Source organism: Esox lucius, chromosome 6 (genome assembly GCF_011004845.1).
Source record: "Esox lucius isolate fEsoLuc1 chromosome 6, fEsoLuc1.pri, whole genome shotgun sequence".
NCBI lineage: Eukaryota > Metazoa > Chordata > Actinopteri > Esociformes > Esocidae > Esox > Esox lucius.
In genome coordinates, this window is record NC_047574.1 from 7328201 (window position 1) to 7355545 (window position 27345).

Here is a 27345-nt window from a genome sequence, read left to right on the forward strand (position 1 = left end):
CCTATTCCCTATGTAGTACACTAATTTAGACCACCCTATTCCCTATGTAGTGCACTAATTTAGACCACCCTATTCCCTATGTAGTGCACTAAGTTAGACCACCCTGTTCCCTATCTAGTGTCCTCTACATCCCTCCTGTCTATCTCTCATCCCCTGGCTTCTATTTATCACTCCTCTCCTGTCTCACTTTTCTATCTTCTTCAACTTACATTTCTCCCCGTGGTCCCTGAAGACACAGACCAACTTAATGTCAAACAGGTAGCATGTCTAATTTAAGCCTTCACTCCAAATCCCCTGAAGCACCAAGAGATGAAAGGCAGGGAGGGGTGGATGAATGAGACTAACACCCTAAAAAGAACCAGTTCTTCTGGGATCTTCTCACTGACGCTGTGGTAAAGGGGACTGGAGAAGGGCTATTTAAGTCTATTTAATGGTTCCTCGAAAAACCATTTGAAAATCCTACCCCCTCATAAATTCATCCTAAATGGTTCTTAAAAGGATTGAGGAATCATGCAAAATGCTTATTCTAAGAACCTGTGTGGGGTTCAATCACTGTTTCAATTTGAAGGACCTCTAAAAGGTCCTACAACCACCTAAAGTCTTGAGGAGTCGTTTTTATCAGTTCAAGGGAAGCCAAGCAGAAAACACGGTCATGAATCCGTGGATGGAGATATAGATTATTTTGATTGCACGGTCAAGGTACTCTTTCTTCATTGGTATCTGGTGTGTTACGAACAATTACTTCTAACCATTGTTGTTAGACACCATCAGGTAAAGGCAATTCCTGACAGGCAATCAAAACAGTGGGGTTTTATCAGCAGCTCCCACAGCCGAGCCATCGTGTCGCCTGAATGGCAGAGGTTCGTGCTGTGCAGAGTTAGCACAGGTATCAGATCTCCAGAGGGCTCTGTCCATCACCGGTAGAATAAACCCCAGAGCTACTCTACATTGGCATTTCAAGCTAAACTGTAATTTCGTATGAATATGGAGTAAAATGCCAAATAAAGCGACTTAACTAAAGCGTTTAGCGCACAGCGTTTCTCGTCAGTGATACCATATCCCCAGCGATCTGGTTTTCATTGTTTGGCTCTATAGCCAGCGGTAAGAGAAATAAACGAACAAACAGCACCATGCATATTTCATCCTTCTGCTAAGGGCATATTTGGAGTCGTGTTCACTAAACCAAAACACACTTTTTTGGTTTATTTTTTCTGCCTTCTTTTTCTTTCTTTCTTTCTTTATATCGTCCTTTCTCTCCCTACTCTGGTAATTCTTCTTTCCTCTAAACTTTTAGGTAGAACTCTAAGTGGCAGAGGAGACACACACGGATCAGTGCTGTTTTTTGTTCTTGCCGTTTTTAGCAGCTGGGTTTGTGTCTCGTCCATCTCCGACTGCGTGGTGGAGTTGTCAGGATAATGGGAATCCTATAGTGTCTGAGGGTGTGTCCCAATTAGTGTCCTATTTTCTGTATTGCACAGTGCTCTACTTGTGACCGAGGCCCACGGCACTGCGTGGGGATTTTAGACACTAGGGAGTCGTTTGTGACTCACCCTGTATCATCTTCACGATGCTCCGCCTCGGGGAACTGTCATAGGATGACTGAATGTTTGTGTCCCAAATGGAACCCCGGAGTCTCACATAGTGCACTACTTCTAACCAAGAGCAATAAAGGCTGTGGTCAAAAGTAAAGCCCTACCGAGGGAATAGGGTTCCGTTTGGGAGACCTTTGGCTCCTCTAAAGTCTCTGAAGTTTGACACGCTGTAACACTGATTGAACCAGAAGAGGAACTAGGATATTTCAGCAGAGGAGAGGAATTATAAAGGAAGGAAACAGGGGGCTAAGTTTGAATGGTTTTAATGAGTCATATCACAGGCATACAGTCAGCTTTGTAACCTGGCCTAGACTAGCAACCCATCTGCTTTTCCCTTGCTTTTGATTGAAACCTATTAGAATGTTCTCTAGCTGCTGGTACATTTCTTCTAGACCTTTTAGGTCTGTCTGTCAGTTTGATTCTTCAATATAGCTGTGCTTGGTGGCCATTTGCCTGATTTTCCAATTTGCTCTTATTACCTTGTACAGTATATGATTTGATCATTATCACAAACTAATAACAGGTTGTAAAATAAATTGTCTTCTTGCACTTTCCTCAATCTGATATCATGGCCATTAGAAACAATTATTACTTGTGTGGAATTATTCATGAACAATTATAATAGATGTAAATGTAACAGAGGTGAATATGAGCCGTGTCTCTCAGGTGCTTAGCAGACGTGTACCTAGTTTTCCATGAAACCTAAAAACCTGAAATAACATTTGAAATAACCTGAAATAAACCTGAAACAACCTCAGCATTTTTTTGGTTCAATTCCCTTAGTTGATGGCTGGAGTTGTTATCCATCACTTTCATGCAGCAGAATATGGATTCCAAAGTTGTTGTTTTACTGTCAGAAAGCATCATATAATTGAATATTGCAGGTGTGAACTACAGTTACAAGACTTTAGAGTGGATTTCTAAAGTGGTTCTGGCTTAATACTCTAACGTTCGGCAGTCTTTCTGTTGGCATGCAGTTTTATAGGTGGGGAGGGAGCTTCAGAGAACAGGCTGTTAAACTATCACAATATGGATTTTTCTACAAAATGTCGTGCCACAGGTAAACAGAGACATTGGGGCATAATCGTAACCCTGTCTCTGTTTTGATCCATCGTTCACGCTTTTTAGTGGCAGCAACGACAGCAGATCAGGCTGTTTTAATGTTTATTCAGTGGTGTGGGACTGACACAGACCAATCTATATTTAACACTGTTTGGTGTGGACTGACATGCATCACTCTGTATTAGCACAGTTTGGTGTGGACTGGCACATACTGCTCTATATTTAACACTGTTTGGTATGGACTGACACAAACCTCTCTTTATTAACATTGTTTGGTGTTGGACTGACACAGACCACTCTGTATTAACACTGGTGTGGACTGACACAGGACACTTTATATGATTTTTTTTTGGTGTGCACTGACACAGAACACTCTATATTAACATTGTCTGATGTTGGACTGACACAGACCACTCTGTATTCACACTGTTTGGTGTTGGACAGACACAGACCACTCTGTATTCACACAGTTTGGTGTGGACTGACACAGACCACTCTGTATTCACATTGTTTGGTGTTGGATTGACACACTCTTTGAAGTCCCCAATGGACCCCATAAATCACACCCAGGTTCCAATATAGTGCAGTACTTCTGAGGGCCCAAGGACACTATATAGGGAATATGATGCCCTTTGGGAATCGCCCCGCAAATAAGCCTCGCCGTGGCGTTGTTCCTCTACTAAACCAGAGAGACGCTCTACCCAGCATTCACACGACGACACCAAGCAAAGCGCAGCTAGACTGGCTGGTCATCTTGCTGATAACAGGCATCACATATCCGTTGAACTGGAAAACAAAAAACATTTTCTAATGCCACCCTTGGAAGTGCACTAAAAAAAAGTGCACTAGAAGAGGAAGCAGTTTGGGACTGAGGAAAGGTACACACGCTGCTTGGTCCATCTGCTTCTGGTCCGGTAAACCTTCCGGTCTGCATCTACCGTTCTATCCACAGTGTAAACTCAGCTAGCTGTTAGCTAGCTTCAATTCAGCTGGGAAGGTGAGATTCGTCAGGTTCAAAACCCCCCCATCGCTGGTGATTATTTTCCCACTCAGGCTGTTTCCCGATAATCGCCCTGCGTTCTTAATAACGGCCACGTTTCACCAACGGGCTCCGAGGAACTGGGCTTTTGAGGCGTGACAGAAGAATCACACTGGTTAAAATGAATGTAGGGCATTACCTGGAGATGAGGGTTCAGACCGGGCAGCTTCAGTAGGTACCAGCTCCAGTAAGTTAACACAAACTGATTGTGAAATCGCTGCAGGAAGGATATCCTGTTTTCATTGAAAGAAACCAGGAGGGTCATTCGTTACAACAGCTGACAGCTCGGATGCATCGTAAATTGTTCCCTATTCCCTATATAGTGCACTTCTTGTGGCCATACCCCATGGATAAAAGTAGGGCACCACACAGGAACAGGGTGTAGTTTAGAACGCCTGCCGATCCCAGAGAGGAGGGGAAACAGTGAGAGTAATGTAATTAGTCAATAACAATGAGGCCTCCAAAGGACCGCTGTGCTGCCCAGGTCTTTTCAGGTGCTGGGAAAGTGAAATATTACCCACCACTCTGACCAGACCACAGACTGCACACAGGCTTGGAGAGGAGATCATCTCAGAAACATTTGAAGTTCGCCATATTCCTTAGGTTGTGCACTAGTTTTGACGGTTAGAAGTGGCGCGCAGCGAGGAAAAGAGTGCCTGTTGGAACAAGGCCTAGCACTCCGTTTACACGTCCTTTTCTTCTGGGAGTGCAGCTCATTACCGTGGGTAACAGATTTCCATTCCATGTGTTTAAGCCGTTATGATGTGAATATTAAAGTGGGGCTCCATCATTTACTGTTTAGGACAAACTCCAACGGCTGGTTCATTGGACGCGTGCCTTACTTGATGTGGTCCAAATATAGTTTCCTGCATTAGTGAGGAAGCAAGTGTATGAGGGTGTTTGTCACACCAAATCAATCATACTCCATAAGTCAAGTAATAAGTAGCTATCAGCAAATTGCACACATTATTATTTTTTTAATAGCATTTATTGAAGCAGTAACAAAGCACATATACAATTGAGTCAAGTGGCCTGTTCCCTTCAAATTACTCAAGAAATGTGCTGCCATTATAACGATTTTCATTTCTTTCTTCCATTTAATTTAGCGCTTTCCAGTCCCCATATTTGGTAGCACTTCAGAGACACCACTTCAGAGACACTTATTTTCTGGCTGCCAAACTTCTCTTCCTGACATCTCCAATCCCCTCATCCTGCTCCAGATTTATGGTCTTTAGTTGTTGTTTATAAACTGTGGCCTCAAATAATACACCATATATTCTGCACAACCTTTGGCCTGCAAGAAGGATTATCCTATGGGTCTAGGGGTGCCATTTGGGACCCCTTTGGTGATTCCATTCCACTCAGACAGACAAGATGGCCGCGGCCTTGTTGGGGTACGATGAGGAATCAAAAGGCTTCTCTCTGAGGAGCCTGAAGAGACTGAAGAGCCTGTATTGGCCACACTTCTGCTTTCTCCTTCCGTCTCCCATTCAAGGGAGCTGCTCGCCTTGAGCACTGGGAACTGTGGCCTGTTGCAGGATTGCACGTGTCCCAAATGGCGCCCTGTCGTCTTTGCGGTGCACTATTTTGACCAGGGCGAGACAAGATATTCTATAGCCAGTGCCCTGGGTGTCGGTCGGAAGGGGTGCACTTCCTAGAAAGTAGAGAGTCATTTGGGACGGAGGGAGGCCGAGCAGCAAAGCCAAGGCCTGTGTTGTGTCACTAAGTTCCTCCAACTCACCAGATACTGCTATGTAGCCCTGTAAGAGGGAGGTGTAATGTGTCTGTATTTGTTAAAGTATTACTATGGTTTATATAGTATCTGGGCAGAGAGGGAGGCATGAAGCGTCTGTATTTGTTAAAGTATGACTATAGTTTATGTAGTATCTGGGTGGAGAGGTCGTCATGGGAGACGGATCAATATTGAGGTCATTTTCATAGAATTTGATTTTATGCACACTAGTCACTGTGGACACCACGGGGAACGGATGTTTGTTACAAACTCCGAAACTCTCACCCATCATTGTACTCTATGACAGTGGCCTGGTTATCCTCAGCACTTCAGAGATTAAATCATCAGTAAGTTTTATTGATAAGGCCATATTAAGACAGCTCCCATTTTACTTGAGTAACAACATTAAAAACCAAATGAAAACTATTGCCTGAGCTCACATGACAGTGTTTGGTTGAGCGTGCCCAAGGCCCCTACAGAGCTGGGGAAAAGGGCTTTCCAGCTCTCTGCCCCTTTGGCTTGGAACGAGCTTCAAAGGGTCCTGGAACTACAAGAGCTTGTCTCTTTAAATTACTTTTGGGCTAGGTTAAACACTGTGGAGAAGAATGAAGTAGGGGGGCTGACAAGTGTTTTGATCAATTTTCGCACAACATTTCCCCAAACCAAAATAGTTCAGGTCTCTTCAAGAACCAACCTGGTTGAATAATGGTTGAATAAAACTAGTAATCAAAACACAAGTAAGATATATGCATTTTTTTGCACTGATGCACAAAGCCTTTTAGATTCCCCACTGCAGACAGCGCCGGACGAAGATGAACGTTGCCGACCGAAAACCGATCATTGGCTGAGATGGGTGTTGTCTGTCCCTCAGCTCTTCTGAAACGGCAGCGCCTGTATCCACACAGAAGCCAGGGATTTTGCAGAAGCTCCAGCCTTCTGGTCACAGTACTCTGGGCCGACTATTAAAGATCCACAGCCACACTAGGCACAGATTGACTTTATAAAAATAAAAAAAAGGGAACCTCAGCAGGCTACTGCTGCACTGAAAGACCAGGGGGGAAATGTTATCTGCAGGAGTGGAGACAGAGGGCGGCGCCACAGGAATTGGTTTCCATGCTGTAAGTGTTGCAGCCGGAGAGCAGCAGGAGAGACTGTGTGAGACACCCAGGGTGGGGGGGGGGTGGGGGGGGTTCATTCTGCTGCAATTGAAAGTATGAATTTACACTGAACCAAAATGAAGGTTGAGTCCCTTTCCCCGTTTCCTTCTGCTTGTGTCTGCTTAAGAAGCGCTTTGCAACAGAGCATCGGAGCAATGAAAACACCCCCGGGCGTTTAGGGCAGTGGAGGGAGAGCAGAGTACTACACATATTGTATATAAACAGAGAGTTCAGTGAGACGACAAAGTGGAGAGCAGAAAGGCATCTCCATCCGTTACCATGAAGGGGTCGCCATCCGTTACCATGAAGGCGTCGCCATCTGTTACCATGAAGGCATCGCCATCCGTTACCATGAAGGGGTCGCCATCCGTTACCATGAAGGCGTCGCCATCTGTTACCATGAAGGCGTCGCCATCCTTTACCATGAAGGCGTCCCCATCCGTTACCATGAAGGCGTCGCCATCCGTTACCAAGAAGGCATTGCCATCCGTTACCTTGAAGGCATCGCCATCCGTTACCTTGAAGGCATCGCCATCCGTTACCATGAAGGCGTTGCCATCCGTTACCATGACAAACGCATGGAAGGATTCTGAGTCACGTCAGGACATTGACAAGGGAGTAAATCTTAGCGAAGGCTCAGTGAATGCTCAGTGTGGTGGAAGTGACAAGAAACAGAGCACGTTTTGTTCTGTGAAACAGTTCATAGACCACCAAGACTTCTTTGTCAGAAACACACTATGTGTTTTGTTGCTGTGAGACAATTCCTTGGGAAGGAGTTGATCTGGCTTTAATGGGGCTTCCTGGTTCCAAAAAGCTTAAATGACGGATCAATATTTATGTACAGTAACGAACCATAAAATGTACGTTGTAGAGTGACTCAAAGGGACTGAACTGTACGAACCAAGTGTGGAACGTTGAAATGGCTACAAACTCTGAACTCTTCCTAGAGGCATCTCCTGATGCCCTGCCGCTCTTTTGGAGGACCGAGGATAAATTAAAAAGCTCCTACATTTCACAATAACATCTTAAAATCCGCTGTCCTCCAGGAGAAACTCTACGCTTTGCTACAGCGCGCCCCTCAGCCCATGCCCCTTGGCTGGAAAGTGTATGTTTAGGAGTTACAGGCCTGGCCCCTCACAGCTGCCAAGCCCCAGACACCTGTCACTGTTGAATGTCACGTCTCTGTGTTGATCGCGGCGTGTCGCAGCGTGGACATGGTTCTGTGTGACGGCAGAAGGTGATGTTCCACAGCGGGTTGATGCTATCCAGGAGGATGCGATGGGAGGAGCAGGCGGGGCTTTCACACGCCGACTCCCATTAATCACTCTGTCTCCCGCTAGCATGCCTGTAAAAGCATAAAGTAAAAGGTTTGTGCAGTTCATCAATAGGACTTCTTTACTGAGCTTGAGGCACATTGTATGTTTACTGTTATTTAGATATCACATGATTTAAAAGATACTGACAGGGCAACAATGACAACCATCTTACGGTATTCTTTTACTTCTTAGAATTGGATGTGTGTTGGCACAAGATTGAATAAATCCCAGATGAAGTTGTATATTTACCAAAATGGAGGGAATTTAGCTCCGCCCTGCGGAGATTCTTAATATTAGGTTGTGTTCCAAAAATAATCCAAAGTCTCTTCTTGGTGGAGGGTGTTGCTTTTCACAAAGAATTATAGGGCTCTCTGTAGCTAACAGTCAACTATGTAGCTAACAGTCTACTCTGTAGCTTAACAGTCAACTCTGTAGCTAACAGTCTGCTCTGTAGCTAACAGTATACTCTGTAGCTTAACAGTCAACTCTGTAGCTAACAGTCTGCTCTGTAGCTAACAGTATACTCTGTAGCCAACAGTCAACTCTGTAGCTAACAGTCTACTCTGTAGCTAACAGTCTACTTTGTAGCTTAACAGTCAACTATGTAGCTAACAGTCTACTCTTTAGCTAACTGTCAACTCTGTAGCTAACAGTCTACTCTGTAGCTAACAGTCTAGCCGCGTTTCCATTGCAGGGACTGTACCCAAGGAACTAGGAACCTTTTGAGGAACTTTAAGTTCTGGAGACTTTATTTTAGCCCCCAAAATATCCCTGCTCGGGGGGTAGTACATTCCCAAAGCACTGGAACTTTGGGGAGTGGGGTTAGCAGTGCTGGACATTCTGGTTGGTCGAGTAGGGACTACTCGCAGAAGTTTTCAACCACAATTTTTAAATGTCTGCGGTCGTCCTTAGCATATAGTAAAGGAGTTTATTGTGCTCACAAACATAAGAACTTATAGAGAAAAAAATCAAACGACAGATGGACTGATTACGAAGTCCAGCCCTTGTTGTGTTTTCTGCTGAGGACCAAATCCATTCGGAATTGGAAACGGCGATCCGTAATGATAAGGTGTACCCAAAAATATCCTGTAAGTTAACTGAGCCGAACATTATTCACACTGGGAAAGAGTGCCGGGAGAAGCTTAAAAATTTAAACAAGATTACAAGAAAATCTAGGACCACAATAACAGGCTCTGACTGGCAAACCAGCAAGTGTAGCGTAAGTCTAGCATTTTACGCGTTTTGAATCTGCTTTGCCACTACGCCTCGTCTCTTTTCCACCGTTGACTCAATGACCACATTTGCAAACTATTAAATCACGATCAACAGCAGCACGACCTGAATCTCCTCCGTGGTTACTGTGCTGTGACAGTGTCGCATAAATAGTAAAGAGGCCTGTCTGTCACTTTGCATGGCGCACGGTGCATTCGTCACAACACACCTCAGCGGACCAATTTGCCTAATCTTCGCAGGTCTTTAGACCGCGGAGGAAATGCACACAACAATGGGCTGAAGGAACCTTTTAGTTCCTTGAAAAGTAGTTCCTGGGACTAAAGGTTCTGGGTACTTTTGGCAGAAACACAGCTTCTGTAACTAACAGTCAACTCTGTTGCTAATAGGTTTAACAGGGAAAGGCCACAGGAAGCTGTATTCCAGTGGAGGTCATTTTATTAACAGAATCAAAGACAAACTGCGAGTGGGGGCGGGGGGGGTCATCTCCTGTTCGGATTGGGCAGACAGCTGTATAAGGGAGGGGCTAACCCTCTTAGCTGCCTCTGGAAAGTTTTGGCATCCACAGCATTTTCTTTTGGGGTTGTTGGTGCAACGTTGATGCAGGCAAAGGGGTTTTTGCACCCCAAGAGACAGATTATTTTATACATCTTTTAAGTCTGCAGATTTTGTATTTTGTCTACACCGCCTCCTGCTGAAATTCAGCTGATTACCGTTTGTTGAAGTGAAATCATATTTTTTTATTTTTTTATTTTCTTTGCTAAATGTAAATTAGCTATGTCAAGTTGTTCTTCCTCGAATTGGACCCATAGTGAGTGTTCCAAATGTCACAATATTCACTACATAGTACTCTATACACCCTGGTAAACATAGTGTACTGCTATTAAGGGAATAGGGTTCCATTCGGTACACATTCCATAATTATTATTATATTTTTTGTGTGTGTGTGTGTGTGTGTGTGGGGATGGCGGGGGGAGGGGGGGGGGGTGCTGCTCTACTCCCAACAGTGTGTGTCTTCAGAGTATAAAGTAATAATGTGCGTCGTTTGCAAATGACAGTCACAACGTAATGTTCCATTTAAATAGAAAGACACAATAAAGACTTAGGTCCTGACTCCGACAGCGCTGGCATGCCCTCACCATCCCTCGCGCCAACACTCCCTCGCTTTAGGACATAAAGACACATTAAATCCCTCTGTGTTGTAGCCATAACATGCTCGAGCCAACGCCGCTGATGAGTCCCTTTAACACAGCTCTATCTCTGCTGACCTAACTTCAATATGTGTTCCAGGATGTGTGTCTGTGTGAGCAACAGCGTGAAATAGCCATTAGCTAGTCCGAAAACCATGCAACTATATTCTTCTTTACCACCCTATAGCCGAGCTGTTGAGCAACTCTTTATGTATCTCCGTTAGGGCTTTGTGTTGGCCCCCGGACTGGTTGGCATTGGAGGGCTGTTCACATGCCTTTCAGCTAATGAGAGAGAGACTTCTGGCTGCTGCAGCCAAATGCCCAAATGGCACCTTGTTTTCTCTGCAGTGCGCTAACTTCACTAGGGCCCATAGAGCTCTGGTTAAATGTAGTGTCCTAGGCGGGGAATAGCGTGCCCTTTGGGAGGGACATGGGGTTTTCCACTTTTTCAGATTCTCTGCCAAGCTTGCTGCAGGCTGATGAAGCTTCTGAATCTGAGTAACTAGGGGCGAGAAACATTAGTCCAAATATATTTGGTTTTGTCATGGTTTGCCTGATTTCCATAATCCATCTGTCTACAGTTTCAGTGTAAGCTATGTGCTGTTTGAATATAGATTAGTGATTGGGTCACTAGATCTTATAGTTGGCTTCTTGTGTGCGGTTGGATTGGGCATGTGTTGAGTCACACAACCATGCTACTAAATCATCCCTACTCACTTTATATACAAATGTGTTGACCTGGTAATGTAATGCTTTTGGGTAAAAATAAATGTTTCTAGTTCACTAGATCCCGCTGGCACCAATTAGAAATCCTTTGGAGAGCCAAATGCAGGGACAGACTTTTACCTCGGCAGACAAATCCTTTTTTGTGAATAAGTCATAACCAACTATTTAAAATGTGGTGTTCTGTGATGGCTACGGACTGGAGAGCACGCTGGTTTATTATAGAATTCCATTCAGTGTACATTAGGCAGAAGGATGGTGAAGGACTAGAAGAGAGGTGAGACCAGGTAGAGGACAGAGCTGAGGCGAGGCAAGAAAATAAGAGAAGAGTAGATAAGACGAGGGCCTGTGATCAGGTAGTCATTGAAAATGAGAATTCGTTCTAACATGTTTTATCTGGTTTAACAATGGAGAATAACATCTTAAAATATTTAAAATAGTAGCCAAAATCTGTAGCCGAATAGCTTATCAATTATTTTAATTTTATAAGCATTACATAGCTTATTGATAAGTTAATTGATAACAGTTTAAATCAGTGCGTGACTTGGCCCAGAACGGTCCTATACGGTTCAAATTTTAGGCAAACAGAGTTCCAGTTCTTTTTTTAGGCAAGCCTTATTAACACATGCTTTTTAATGAACATAGTCCAATGTGCGATTTGTCAGTTCCTGCACTTATTTCATCCCAAGTCAAGCAGTAGTTTCAATGGAATATTTCTGCCTTTAATAGTTCATCTCCTCTATATCATTAATGAGCAGTTAGCCTGTTGATTAAATTACATTTTGGATGCTGTTTGGAATCATATTCAAACGTAATGCTGACAGCCTGAGAAAAGCGTTATCAGAATGTGACATGGAATATGAAGATTTAATCCCAAATTCAACCCTATTCCCCAAATGACTAGGGTGAATCAAAGCTTATGTTGTAAGTGAAAACAAATTGCTGAAAAAGTAACATGTTTCAAGTTGTTCGCTATATTTCTATTAGCCACTAAATATTTTTAACAATACATGACTGAGGCATTTACAGGCATACACTAATCTTTATCTTAGCTCCCTCACAGAAATTGCATTACAACTGACATTTTTGAGAAGGTACTTATAAAATACTTTTAGCTTAATGACAAATCCAGCACAGGAGTGTTTTATTCAATCCAGTCTGCATCTGATCAGAAACCTTTTTTAGTAAACAAACCGCAATTATAGATTTGTGGAAAAATATGATAGAGGCCACAGTTTATTTTTATTTGTCTTCAGAAGAGTTAAATTAAAGTAAATGGTAAAGTAGTGTGAATGCTTTGATCAGTATTTTTTTCTTTAAGTTAATTTGTTAGAAATATCTTAGTATATTAGTTCTTACTTCAAATTGGATTATTTTTAAAACAGTAACATAATTTTTATAATGTGGTTATTACAATGTTATAATGCTATATTATTATTACTCCACTCCAGTGTGGGGATTAAAACTAGTCCATTGTTCTTTGAAGAACCTATTTTGTTGTCCAGTAATGCATAATTAATGTTACAAAGGGTTTATTTATTATTTATTGAGGTATGTTATAAATATGTAAATGCAGAATAGGAACATATGGTGTTCTTCATAAAGTTAAAAGATGCAGCATGGATTTTCATTTTGAATTATAGTTTATTTATCATTAAACTAATATGCTTTTTTTACTTCAGGAAGTCTGACTTGAGGTCTGGAGAACAACCTCTCTTACTAGGGAGACGTGGTAAAGAGGACAGCTCAATCTTTTTGTGCAAATTAAATAAACCAAATGAAAGCAAGACTCATAAATATTGGCAAATTTATTTTGAAAAAAGGAGCAAATAAGACAAGAACAGATATACAGATATCAAACACTAAATGCATACAATATACTGTATCCTAACAACAACATTCTCAGCAATGGTTATATATTTTTACTTTCTATCTTTGATGCCTTTGACCACAATGTAAATGTGAAAATGAACAACTGCAAAGAACACTGTGTTTTGACTGCCACTAGTTCAAGGGGGAGGTGCTACTTATCTGCATGCTTTGCATGTTTAGTGTTTACACTTTAATTTTGGTAAACAACCACTAATTTCAACCAAACTCAGGCTACTAGGGGGGTGCAAAATTGTGAACCTCTTACATTTAAAATGTTTTAATTAAACTTCTCAAAAGCGTCATGTTACTAAATACACTGGATTGTACTTACAGCAAAGAAAATAGAAATTAGAAAATAATTGAAGATACTTGAAATACACTTTTCAAATACACTTAAAAGGAATATCCAGACAGCTGTGCTCTGAAGAAATGTCAGTGTGGGACATAGTTCACAGTACTGGATTGATGGTTGAAAGAAAATGAGATCTTTCTAATTTACGTTTTAAAGTATTTTTATTCTATGCTTGGCCTCTATAATTGCTTTAGAAGTAAAAAGCTATAGTTAAATGCTTAACCTTCACCTTTAACCTAGGTTAGTTCAAAATCTATACATTTGAACCTGAGTTAGTGCAAAACCTGCCATTCATAACAACAGATGTTAATAACCACATAACTTAAAAACAAAATACTTAAATAACCACTGACCTTCATAAGAACAGACCTTTGTTAACAACAGACCTTAATTACCACAACCTTTATAACAAAATACTTTAATTACCACATGCCTTTACTGACTGCTACCACAACAGATCTTTATAAGCATACTGTAGAACATAAGAGCTTTATAAACAGATTCTTAATTACAACAGAGCTTTATAAACAGATCCTTAACAGAGCTTTATAAACAGATTCTTAATTACAACAGAGCTTTATAAACAGATCCTTAACAGAGCTTTATAAACAGATTCTTAATTACAACAGAGCTTTATAAACAGATCCTTAACAGAGCTTTATAAACAGATTCTTAATTACAACAGAGCTTTATAAACAGATCCTTAACAGAGCTTTATAAACAGATTCTTAATTACAACAGAGCTTTATAAACAGATCCTTAACAGAGCTTTATAAACAGATTCTTAATTACAACAGAGCTTTATAAACAGATCCTTAATTTCAACAGAGCTTTACAAACAAATCCTTTACAGAGCTATATAAAGAGATCCTTAATTACAACCAAGCTTTATAAAGAGATCCTTAATGACAACAGAGCTTTATTAACAGATCCTTAAATTCAACAGAGCTTTATAAACAGATCCATAACAGAGCTTTATAAACAGATCCTTAATTACAACAGAGCCTTACAAACAAATCCCTAACAGAGCTTTAGAAACAGATCCTTAATTACAACAGATCTTTTTACAGAGATCCTTAATGACAACAGAGCTTTATAAAAAGAGATCCTTAACAGAGCTTTATAAACAGATCCTTAACAGAGCTTTATAAACAGATTCTTAATTTCAACAGAGCTTAATAAACAGATCCTTAATTTCAACAGAGCTTTATAAACAGATTCTTAATTACACCAGAGCTTTATAACCACAGATTCTATCCATATCCTAGTTTGGCTTCATAACCGTAGGCACTAAATCCCTTGCTTCACAGGCCTCTAGGAATACACTGAGCCTTATGATTACCTCCACGGAGACAGACAGGAGATTAGTCATATTGATGACTAAGGCCTCTAACACAGCCAGCCCAGACCATATCACCATATCTCTGTCCAGGTCCTAACCAGGCTGGAGGATAATATAATAATATTACAGCCTGTCCTTTCCTATCTCTCACTCCCTCCCTACAGCCTGTCCTCTCCTATCTCTCACTCCCTTCCTTCACTCCACTTTCCTTTCTTTCTTTCCTTCTCTCCCTCTCTCCTCCTCCTCCTCTCTCCTTCTCCTCCTCCTCTCTCCTCTTCCTCCTCCTCCTCCTCTCTCCTCCTCCTCTCACCTCTTCCTCCCTCCACTGCTCCTTAATTGAATAATTACCTGCCGTCTTTGTCTCAATTAAAGGTTGAGGCGGGATGTCACATCACTAGCCACAAAAACAAAGACTCCTTTAGGACAGAGAGCAGGGCAAGAATGGCTTCTTCCATCTTCTCCTATCAGAGGCAATCAGAGAGGGATGAAGGCTAGGGGGTGTAAATGGAGCGAGGAGCGAGGAGAGAGACTGCAGGAGAGAAAGAGAAAAGGCCAGAGGGAGGGGCAAAGAGTCGGAGAAAAAGAGTGCAAGAGAGTTCTCGGTGCATAGCTAATAATAAAACAATGACATTTTCTTTATCATTGTGCTACTTTCCATTTACAATTTCTAATAGTCTATTTCTCAAAATTATAATTGTATAATAATTTCTATTATTTTCCACTTGCTTTAGCAATTAAACCAATTCTAAATCGTCCGACTCCAATCCACTTCTATTCTCTATGTAGTTCACTTGTATTCTTTATCTAGTTCACTTCTGTTCTCTATGTAGTCCACTTCTATTCTCATTCTCTTTGTTGTCCACTTCTTTTGTCAATAGTCCGCTTCTATTCCCTAAGTAATTCAAGTGCATTCTGTATGTAGTCCACTTCTATTCTCTGTACTCCACTTCTATTCTCAATTCTATTCTATCCGGACCACGGAGCAAAGGAAAAAGGTGTCCTGGTCTGATGAATCACGTTTTCTTTTACATCACACGTATGACCGAGTGCATGTGCATCACTTACCTGGAGAACACATGGCACCAGAATGCACTATTGGAAGGAGGCAAGCCGGCAGAGGCAGTGTGATGCTTTGGTCAATGTTCTGCTGGGAAACCTTGGGTCCTGCAATTCATGTAGATGTTACTTGGACCTATACATTGTTGCAGACCATGTGCACCCTTTCATGGCAATGGTATTCCCTGATGGCGCTGGCCTCTTTCAGTAGGATAATGTGCCCTGCCACAAAGCAAAAATGGTTCAAGAATGGTTTGAGGAACACAACAACGAGTTCAGGGTGTTGACTTGGCCTCCAAATTCACCAGATCTCAATCCAAACGAGCATCTGTGGGATGTGCTGGAGAAATAGGTCCGATCCATGGATGTCCCATCTCTCAGCTTACAGGACTAGTGCAAGAAACCACAGCACACCTTCAGAGGTCTAGTGGAGTCCATGTCCCTATGGGTCAGGGCTGTTTTGGTGGCAAAAAGGGGACCTACACAATAAAAGGCTGGTGGTCATAATGTTATGGCTGATCAGTGTTTAATCTCCATGTTGTCCAATTCTATTCTCTATGTAATCCACTTCTATTCTTTAGGTTTTCTACATCTATTCTCTATTTACTTCACTTCTATTCCCTATATAGCCCACTTGCATTCCATAGGTTTGCCTGTCTATGTTGTCCATTTCTTACTTCCGTAGGGCCCTTTGTTGGAACACAGCCCCATGGCCGGTTACAGCACTATTCCTGACTCCTCACTTCCTATATCCTTCTTATGAACTTTGACATTGCTATGGCCTGATATGATAAATAACCTTCGGTCTAAAAAGGCCGTCAGCAGGTCTCTTAGAATCTGTACGTTCATGTATAGGATTTCACCTTGCACCGAAATATACTGTATCTCTTTCAGCCTGTTGAAATGTATTGTATCTCTGTTAACCTGTTGACGTGTACTGTATCTCTGCTATTTGCTAGTCTTCTGATTAGGATGGCTACCTCAGATCACCCTGGATGGACAGCAAAAAGAGAGATAGAGAGAGAGAGTGAGAGATGAACAGAGAGAAAAAGAGAGGCGGAGAAAGACAGAGAGACCACCCTGACTGGCCAGTGATGTTTACAGGATAGAATGTCTGACATACACCGAAGACTTGTCTGGTCTATAGTTCAGAGGAGATATGGTAGCAGTATTATCCATCAGCACTCCCACACCAGTCTGACAAGATGTGTTTCTCAGTATCTACTGCCATCCAGAAATGGCTTCTTGTTGGCGTGGCTGTTTAGATTTCATTATACTGACTGGCTGTGCAGCGGGTATTGCAAGCTGGCCAGCAATAATACACTTTTCATTTTAATGTAATTTCTCTGGATTGTACTGCACATGTGGAGTCAGCTAATGAAAAGTGAACTACTTTAAAAGGAAACACGTATCCCCAAGGGCTGAATATTGATTCATTCAGAATGGACATTGTACTATTCCTTGACTAAAAATATCTCAACTGTTTATTGCGTTGTTAAATCTAAAGGTTGGTGTACGACGTCCTGAAACAAAGCAAATGCTTTGTCTCAATGAAAGTGTCAAACACAATCCGGAAACAAAACACTCAGATTATAGCATTGTGGACGCTTATAAGATTTTAATGAGATGAAAGACTTGGCCTGAAGCATAATGGCCCGTCGCCATGTTTTAATAATATGTATTCTTTGAGATGCTTAACTCACTGCACCTCAATGGTAGCTTGTTCTCTGACCAATGTTCTAAAAATTTAATACAGACATAATTATTCGTGCAGCTTTGTAGTTCTTCAGATTCTTAGAAGAGTTTAATAAATGCTGTGATTGTTGATGGTTGGCCTTGTCCTTTCTGTTGTATCCCCTTTAGCTATCGCCAAAAGCAGCAGCTACTCTTCCTGTTCTGGGGTCCACGCAAAACAGAGAACATTACATAATTCAGGACACTAATATGGAAGTATGGTACAAAGACATATACTCTCATTTTAAATGTATGCTGTTAACACAAAGAATACAGATTACACTGCGCCAAATGCCCACGATTCCTAGTTCTGTGTATCTTTACACCTCTCATGAATGTTGCCCATTCCAGGCCAGTCACGAGAACCTAGAGCTGTCCATTGCGTTCCGGTATGGCATTTGATTCGACCCTGAACAGTTTAGATTAGAAGTATTATCTGGGAGACACCTCAACACAGAGGCTGAGCATAATGAATGTCTACCTGTCCTTCCTGTCAATCGTAGTCACATAGGTTCTGTAAAGGAACAGAAACAGCCATTTCACCAGGCACAGTGTCACACAATCTGCCAGACTGCCATGATATCAACCCTGCAGTCCGTTGCTCAGCTGCGACAATTAACGGTATTGTGCTAGGCTTTGAAGCTAATTATGGAAGGAACTGGGTCCTCTTTGACCTTGACCTTGTTGCCACGTATACTGTTGCTAACGAGTCTCAGATGGTATGGTCTAGCAGTTGGACCTCCTGTTCAATAAACATGAAGAGAGAGAGAGAGAAGGCGGGGCGGAAATACAGAGCGAACGAGAGAAAGGGACAGAGAATGGGGGTTGGTGTCTGAGAGAGAGACACACAGGGAGAAAGAGAGAGAGAGAGACGTGTGGCGGGTTTAAAACACCTCAGCACACCGGACCAGAGAGTGGAGGCTCGTTGAACGAGTGGGTCAGTACAACATGGAGGTACCATAGCACTGGTGGTGGCTCTGGTTCAGCTACCTCACACTCTCCCTACAGAACTGTGTGTGTGTGTGGGTGTGGGTGTGGGGGAGGTGATGATGTAGTTTTGTTAGGCTGGGATTCAACGTTGGCTCGGTGTCTTCATTGAGAGCATTCCGACCGCGTTGACGGGCTCATAGTTACGACAGTGAAACCGTACCTGTGGGGGCAAACGCGTGCAGTTGTGGGTTCTCGTACAGAACAGTCCGGTTGTAGGTTTTATACAGTACTCAAGACCAGTCCAGTAATACTTGTAGGTTTTTGCAGTACTCAAGACCAGTCTGGTAATAGTAGTAGGTTTTATACAGTACTCAAGACCAGTCCAGTAATAGTAGCAGGTTTTTGCAGTACTCAAGACCAGTCTGGTAATAGCTGTAGGTTTTATACAGTACTCAAAACCAGTCCAGTAATAGCTGTAGGTTTTATACAGTACTCAAGACCAGTCTGGTAATAGTTGTAGGTTTTATACAGTACTCAAGACCAGTCTGGTAATACTTGTAGGTTTTATACAGTACTCAAGACCAGTCCAGTAATACTTGTAGGCTTTAAACAGTACTCAAGACCAGTCCAGTAATACTTTTAGGTTTTATACAGTACTCAAGACCAGTCTGGTAATACTTGTAGGTTTTATACAGTACTCAAGACCAGTCCAGTAATACTTGTAGGCTTTATACAGTACTCAAGACCAGTCCAGTAATACTTTTAGGTTTTATACAGTACTCAAGACCAGTCTGGTAATAGTAGTAGGTTTTATACAGTACTCAAGACCAGTCCAGTAATAGTAGCAGGTTTTTGCAGTACTCAAGACCAGTCTGGTAATAGCTGTAGGTTTTATACAGTACTCAAAACCAGTCTGGTAATAGCTGTAGGTTTTATACAGTACTCAAAACCAGTCCAGTAATAGCTGTAGGTTTTATACAGTACTCAAGACCAGTCTGGTAATAGTTGTAGGTTTTATACAGTACTCAAGACCAGTCTGGTAATACTTGTAGGTTTTATACAGTACTCAAGACCAGTCCAGTAATACTTGTAGGCTTTATACAGTACTCAAGACCAGTCCAGTAATACTTTTAGGTTTTATACAGTACTCAAGACCAGTCTGGTAATACTTGTAGGTTTTATACAGTACTCAAGACCAGTCCAGTAATACTTGTAGGCTTTATACAGTACTCAAGACCAGTCCAGTAATACTTTTAGGTTTTATACAGTACTCAAGACCAGTCTGGTAATAGTAGTAGGTTTTATACAGTACTCAAGACCAGTCCAGTAATAGCTGTAGGTTTTTGCAGTACTCAAGACCAGTCTGGTAATAGCTGTAGGTTTTATACAGTACTCAAGACCAGTCCAGTAATACTTTTAGGTTTTATACAGTACTCAAGACCAGTCCAGTAATAGCTGTAGGTTTAATACAGTACTCAAGACCAGTCCAGTAATAGCTGTAGGTTTTATACAGTACTCAAGACCAGTCCAGTAATAGCTGTAGGTTTTATACAGTACTCAAGACCAGTCTGGTAGTAGTTGTCATAGCAGTAGCTCTGATAGAAATTCCGGTTTGATTGAGTTAGGCCAAGCTTGTGTAAAGAGCAGTTAGACATTGTAGTTCCTCAGTGCATTGACACATGATGTCACGTCTGATTATGCTAACAGCTACATCCTATTGTGTCTGACGTTCGCGTACCCGGTGGTGGAAGTGTGACCTCAGGGTACTCTGGCACCCATGCACTGACAGGTTTTACCAGGAGTCACAGAGCAGCTGTTTTGTCAGATTCCATTTAATCCTTGTTTGAGCTCTGTCTCCTAAGTTTCTCTTTTAGCCTAATCTCGGGTATGTTACCTCAGCTTCAGTTTCAGGCGTTGCCTCAGGTCTGTCATCTTAGCTTCGGTTTCAGTTTTGTCTCAGGTCTTCTTTCAGAGGTTTAGGGTTAATTTCCAATTCCTGTGATCATTTAGCATGTATTATTGATATTGATGTGATTTTAAATTAATAATTGTTATGCTCTTTAACAAGCGTGTATACTAATAAGATCCGTTTAATCAAGGACTAAGTCACCGTTGTTTGTGACAAGAACTGAGGAACAGGACAGACAGAGGGAGACAGGAACAGGCAAAGATACATCAAAGACTGAAGAAAAGGCAGAGAGAGAGAGTGAGAGAGAGAGTGAGAGAGAGAGAGAGTGAGAGAAGCAGGGATATATCTCTGGGATCCTGGGGCTTCATCTGGGCCTTAACAGATGGCTTCTCAAAAGCCACTGCAGAAGTGAGGTAGGGGCAGAAAGGAGGCAATGATATATTCCCTGTACAGTGGGGAGAACAATTATTTGATACAATGCCGATTTTGCAGGTTTTCCCACTTACAAAGCATGTAGAGGTCTGTCATTTTTATCATAGGTTTATTCAACTGTGAGTGACGGAATCTAAAACAAAAATCCAGAAAATCACATTGTTTGATTTTTTAGTAATTAATTTGCATTTTATTGCATGACATAAGTATTTGATACATCAGAAAAGCAGAACTTAATATTTGGTAAAGAAAACTTTGTTTTCAATTACAGAGATCATACGTTCCTGTAGTTCTTGACCAGGTTTGCACACACTGCAGCAGGGATTTTGGCCCACTCCTCCATACAGACCTTATCCAGATCCTTCAGGTTTCAGGGCTGTCGCTGGGCAATACGGACTTTCAGCTCCCTCCAAAGATTTTCTATTGGGTTCAGGTCTGGAGACTGGCTAGGCCACTCCAGGACCATGAGATGCTTCTTACGGAGCCACTCCATAGTTGTCATGCTGGAAGACCCAGCCACGACCCATCTTCAATGCTCTTACTGAGGGAAGGAAGTTGTTGGCCAAGATCTCGCAATACATGGGCCCATCCATCCTCCCCTCAATACGGTGCAGTCGTCCTGTCCCCTTTGCAGAAAAGCAGTCCCAAAGAAAAGATGTTTCCACCTCCATGCTTCACGGTTGGGATGGTGTTCTTGGAGCTGTACTCATCCTTCTTCTTCCTCCAAACACGGCAAGTGTTTGGTTTAATTTTTGTCAAATCAGAGCGCATGACCTTCTCACATTCCTCCTCTGGATCAATCAGATGGTCATTGGCAAACTTCAGATGGGCCTGGACATGCGCTGGCTTGAGCAGGGGGACCTTGCGTGAGCTGCAGGATTTTAATCCATGACAGTTTAATGTGTTACTAATGGTTTTCTTTGAGACTGTGGTCCCAGCTCTCTTCAGGTCATTGACCAGATCCTGCCGTGTAGTTCTGGGCTGATCCCTCACCTTCCTCATGATCATTGATGCCCCACGAGGTGAGATCTTGCATGGAGCCCCAGACCGAGGGAGATTGACCGTCATCTTGAACTTCTTCGATTTTCTAATAAATGCGCCAACAGTTGTTGCCTTCTCACCAAGCTGCTTGCCTATTGTCCTGTAGCCCATCCCAGCCTTGAGCAGGTCTACAATTGTATCCCTGATGTCCTTACACAGCTTTCTGGTCTAGGCCATTGTGGAGAGGTTGGAGTCTGTTTGATTGAATGTGTGGACAGGTGTCTTTTATACAGGTAAATGGGTTCAAACAGGTGGAGAACAGGAGGGCTTGTTATAGAAATACTAACAGGTCTGTCGGAGCCGGAATTCTTACTGGTTGGTAGGTCATCAAATACTTACGTCATGCAATAAAATGCAAATTAATTATTTAAAAATCAAACAATGTGATTTTATGGATTTTTGTTTTAGGTTCCGTCTCTCACAGTTGAAGAGTACCTATGATAAAAATTACAGACATCTACATGCTTTGTAAGTAGGAAAACCTGCAAAATCAGCAGTGTATCAAATACTTGTTCTCCCCACTGTATATACACACACACACTGATGAGCCAAAACATTAAGACCACTCACAAGTGAAGTGAATAATGTTCATCATCTCCTAACAAGGGCACATGTCCAGGTCTGGGTAAATTAGATGGTAAGCATTAGATGGTAAGGATGCAGGAGAAATGGGCAGGTGTAAAGTGACTTTGACAAGGGCCAAATTGTTATGGCCGTGGACATTAATTTGACATGTGCCACCTACATAAACACAGTTTCAGACCAGGTTCACCCCTTCATGGTGATGGTATTCCCTGATGCAGTGGCCTCTTTCAGCAGGATAATGCGCCCTGCTACACACATTGGTCGGAATGGTTTGAGGAACATGATGAAGTGTTCATGGTGTTGCCCCTGGCCTCCAAATTCCCCTGATCTCAATCCAATTGAGCACCTGTGGGATGTGCTGGACCAACAAGTCCGATCCACGGCGGCTCCACCTCGCAACTTACAGGGCTTGAAGGATCTGCTGCTGATGTCTTGGTGCCAGATACCACAGTACACCTACAGGGGTCGAGTCCATGCTTTGGCAGGTCGGTGCTGTTTTGAAGTCACATGGGGGACCAACAGCATATTAGACAGGTGGGAGCGAGAGGGAGAGAGAGAGGGAGAGAGACAGAGAGAGAGAGAGGCGGATCAAAGTGGAGGAGGGATAGAGCGGGACAGATAGAGGGTCCCGGAGGAGAGAGAGAGAGGGCCAAATGAGGACAGAGAAAGACAAAGAGGGGGAGAGACAGAAACAGAGAGAGACAGAGAGACATAAAGAGGGGCAGAGTGATAAAGAGACAGACAGGGGGAGAGATGGCAGGGCGTGGTTATAGGATGGGTACTCAGGGAGGTAGTCGCACTCTCACACTGTGATTGGCTGATCTCTGCTCTGACCTGTAGCAACCTGATGGATCACCGATGTGACAGGTGAGAACCTCCACGTCCGCTACCCATGCTGCTTCGGGACAGAACTCATCAGGTGGTCACACCAGGCAGTTATAGCGGCTTAGCAGGGACGTTACTGTCTGATTGGCTGGCCTGGCCAGATCTTGGCCCAAGGGGGATGCTATTGGCCAGACTACCCTGACCTGGTCTACCTCCAGTATGAAAGTCTCCAGCTGCAGGTGGGCCAGGGACATAATCTCTCCAAGGTCAGTGGGGGTCATCCAAAACAGTGAAGGCTGAGGAGCTGGGTTCCATAATTCAGGATAATGTTTGTATTTGGAATTTCCCTGTAAATGATTGACTACTGCCTATTTATTGGTTTGCGTCCAACTTGTGGAAGGAGACGGTTACCTAGCAACTAGAGCAAACAGACGTGTATTTACATGATCTTCTATTATATTCTGGGATTAGAGTAACAATGCTAAGGTTTGGTAATGTGTATTTACACTCCACTTCAGTGCAAATGTTTCAAGTTCAACACAGAAAAGACTATTGAGGAGGTAAAACTAATGCCATCGCTGTGATGTTTGACCGATAAATCCTACCCACTCCAAGAGCCCTGTGGTCCCAAAGTTGTCAGGAACGACTGCCGACGTAGGCTCAGGCCCACGCCCTGTCCATGTAATCAGAATCATTAGGGAGATCCTGGATCAGCACTCCGCCTAGTCCTCAAACTGTCTTTCTATTTCTGTCGTGATGCGTGCGTCTAGCTCCTGCAACACTCAGGGACAGCTGGCATCCATTGTTGAGGCCCACAACAGCAGCTGAGCCAGTGCGGGGCTTTGTAGTACTGAAGCTCTGTGCTAACACATATATATATATATATATATATATACATACACACACGCGCGCGCGCGCGCACACACACATGCATGCACACACAAACACACACACACGCGCGCATGTTTTAGAGTTAACCCTTAACCTAACTTCTACCCCTAAACCTCAATATAATGCTAAACCTAGCCTTAGCCTGTTACAAGTTAGGAATGGCACAATGTCCTAAATCCTGATTTTATGGGTTACTGTACCTGTTTTTTATTGATTCATATTATTTTTTCCTTTAATTTACCTGGCAAGTCAATAAGGAACAAATAGTTATTGACAATAACGACCTGGTGATAGGCAAAACGCCTCCTGTAAGGAATGGGTTTGGTATTATTTGAAAAATGCCCGGCCACACAGATGTAAGACACATTGCTTCAGCACTGAACCAACAAAAAGTGACATTAAAACCAAGCACATAAAGAACCCTACTAAACTACAGAAGAAAAATGCAGACAAGGTGTGACGGGTTTGGCTTTTGCAAGTAATGTAAAACACACACACATGCACACACACACATACACACACACACAGTAATCTTTACTCCAATCTAATACTGGATTAGATTTGGCTACTCCCCAGAGGAACCTACATTTTTTATGTTTATTGATTTGGCATATCACCATAGTTATTGTTATATTTTGTAGGATGTCAAAATATAATATAGGGTGACATTTAAAATAACTGTTTTGGTCGGGAAATATTCTAAAATAATGAATTGATTGAGTAGGTGAGAGGTTTGTGAGAGGTTTGTGAGAGGTTTGTGAGAGGTCAGGGTTTTTCATGAGGCCACAACCACCACTGCTGTTTCAGTCAGCCCAAAAAAAAAAAGTACAAAGTTGTCACATAAATACTGAGAAGTTTGGAATAGATCTCAGACAAACTCAAAGGATTGGAGATATTAGTTTAGCCTCCATTAAGCTTCACATCCAGCTGACGTTAAACCAAACACATGGCCATAAAGCTCTGTCCATCTCTGAGTTATTATACGAATACATCTGGGATACGATTGCATGGGATGGATCTGCATGCATGTGTGAGTCCTAAATCAGACAGTCATAGCTAACCAACTGGGTGTTTGTGAATTGTCAGCCATATAATACCATCTTTGATTGATATAATACCATCTTTGATTGATATAATACCATCTCTGATTGATTTAAATTCATCCAATATCTGATGTCCTTCGTGAAATATTTGTATTAACCTTTTGTCAAGCAATACATTCACCTAAAGGATTATTAGGAACACCTGTTCAATTTCTCATTAATGCAATTATCTAATCAACCAATCACATGGCAGTTGCTTCAATGCATTTAGGGGTGTGGTCCTGGTCAAGACAATCTCCTGAACTCCAAACTGAATGTCAGAATGTGAAAGAAAGGTGATTTAAGCAATTTTGAGTGTGGCATGGTTGTTGGTGCCAGACGGGCCGGTCTGAGTATTTCACAATCTGCTCAGTTACTGGGATTTTCATGCACAACCCTTTCTAGGGTTTACAAAGAATGGTGTGAAAAGGGAAAAACATCCAGTATGCAGCAGTCCTGTGGGCGAAAATGCCTTGTTGATGCTAGAGGTCAGAGGAGAATGGGCCGACTGATTCAAGCTGATACAAGAGCAACTTTGACTGAAATAACCACTCGTTACAACCGAGGTATGCAGCAAAGCATTTGTGAAGCCACAACACGCACAACCTTCAGGCGCATGGGCTACAACAGCAGAAAACCCCACCGGGTACCACTCATCTCCACTACAAATAGGAAAAAGAGGCTACAATTTGCAAGAGCTCACCAAAATTGGACAGTTGAAGACTGGAAGAATGTTGCCTGGTCTGATGAGTCTCGATTTCTGTTGAGACATTCAGATGGTAGAGTCAGAATTTGGTGTAAACAGAATGAGAACATGGATCCATCATGCCTTGTTACCACTGTGCAGGCTTGTGGTGGTGGTGTAATGGTGTGGGGGATGTTTTCTTGGCACACTTTAGGCCCCTTAGTGCCAATTGGGCATCGTTTAAATGCCACGGCCTACCTGAGCATTGTTTCTGACCATGTCCATCGCTTTATGACCACCATGTACCCATCCTCTGATGGCTACTTCCAGCAGGATAAAGCACCATGTCACAAAGCTCGAATAATTTCAAATTGGTTTCTTGAACATGACAATGAGTTCACTGTACTGAAATGGCCCCCACAGTCACCAGATCTCAACCCAGTAGAGCATCTTTGGGATGTGGTGGAACTGGAGCTTCGTGCCCTGGATGTGCATCCCACAAATCTCCATCAACTGCAAGATGCTATCCTATCAATGTGGGCCAATATTTCTAAAGAATGCTTTCAGCACCCTGTTGAATCCATGCCACGTAGAATTAAGGCAGTTCTGAAGGCGAAAGGGGGTCAAACACAGTATTAGTATGGTGTTCCTAATAATCCTTTAGGTGAGTGTATAGCTGAGGTATGTTGTGCAATGTGGAATTAATAGAATGTATACTGATTGCTATGTGGGGTTTATAATGTAGAATGTATACTGGTTGCTATGTGGGATTAATGGAAAGTGTACCGGTCGCTATGTGGGGTTAGTGGAATGTATACCGGTTGCCATGTGGGATTAATAGAATGTATACCAGTTGCTATGTGGGGTTAATAGAATGTGTACCAGTTGCTATGTGGGGTTAATAGAATGTGTTTCAGTTGCTATGTGGGGTTAATAGAATGTATACCAGTTGCTATGTGGGGTTAATAGAATGTGTACCAGTTGCTATGTGGGGTTAATAGAATGTGTTTCAGTTGCTATGTGGGGTTAATAGAATTCTATTGTTTTCTTTCTAAATTTCGGCCTTCTTAGGGAGTTTTTCCTAGCCACTGAAATTCAACACTACTGTTGTTTGCTCCTTGGGTTTTAAGGTCAGGTGTTTCTGTAAAAGCACTTTGTGACAACTGCTGTTGTAAAAAGGGCTTCATAAATAAATTAGATTGATTGATTGCTATGTGGGGTTAATTGTGTACCAGTGTACCAGTTGCTATGTGGGGTTAATAGAATGTATACCAGTTGCTATGTGGGGTTAATAGAATGTATACCAGTTGCTATGTGGGGTTAATAGAATGTATACCAGTTGCTATGTGGGGTTAATAGAATGTATACCAGTTGCTATGTGGGGTTAATAGAATGTATACCAGTTGCTATGTGGGGTTAATAGAATGTATACCAGATGCTATGTGGGGTTAATAGAATTCTATTGTTTTCTTTCTGGCATCTGGCTGTTCGACCATAAATAGAATTGGAGCATATACAATAAAGGAGTTTGACATCAATGATTGATTCAATTCCTACCATCATTTTCC

The 27345-nt window shown here is 42.3% G+C and overlaps 1 protein-coding gene across 4 annotated transcripts in view; it reads left to right on the forward strand.

Moving 5' to 3' along the window:
• Positions 1-27345, forward strand: part of LOC105025292 (muscarinic acetylcholine receptor M3) — a 116925-nt gene that overhangs the window by 85526 nt on the left and 4054 nt on the right. The gene's annotated exons all lie outside the window — the stretch shown is intronic.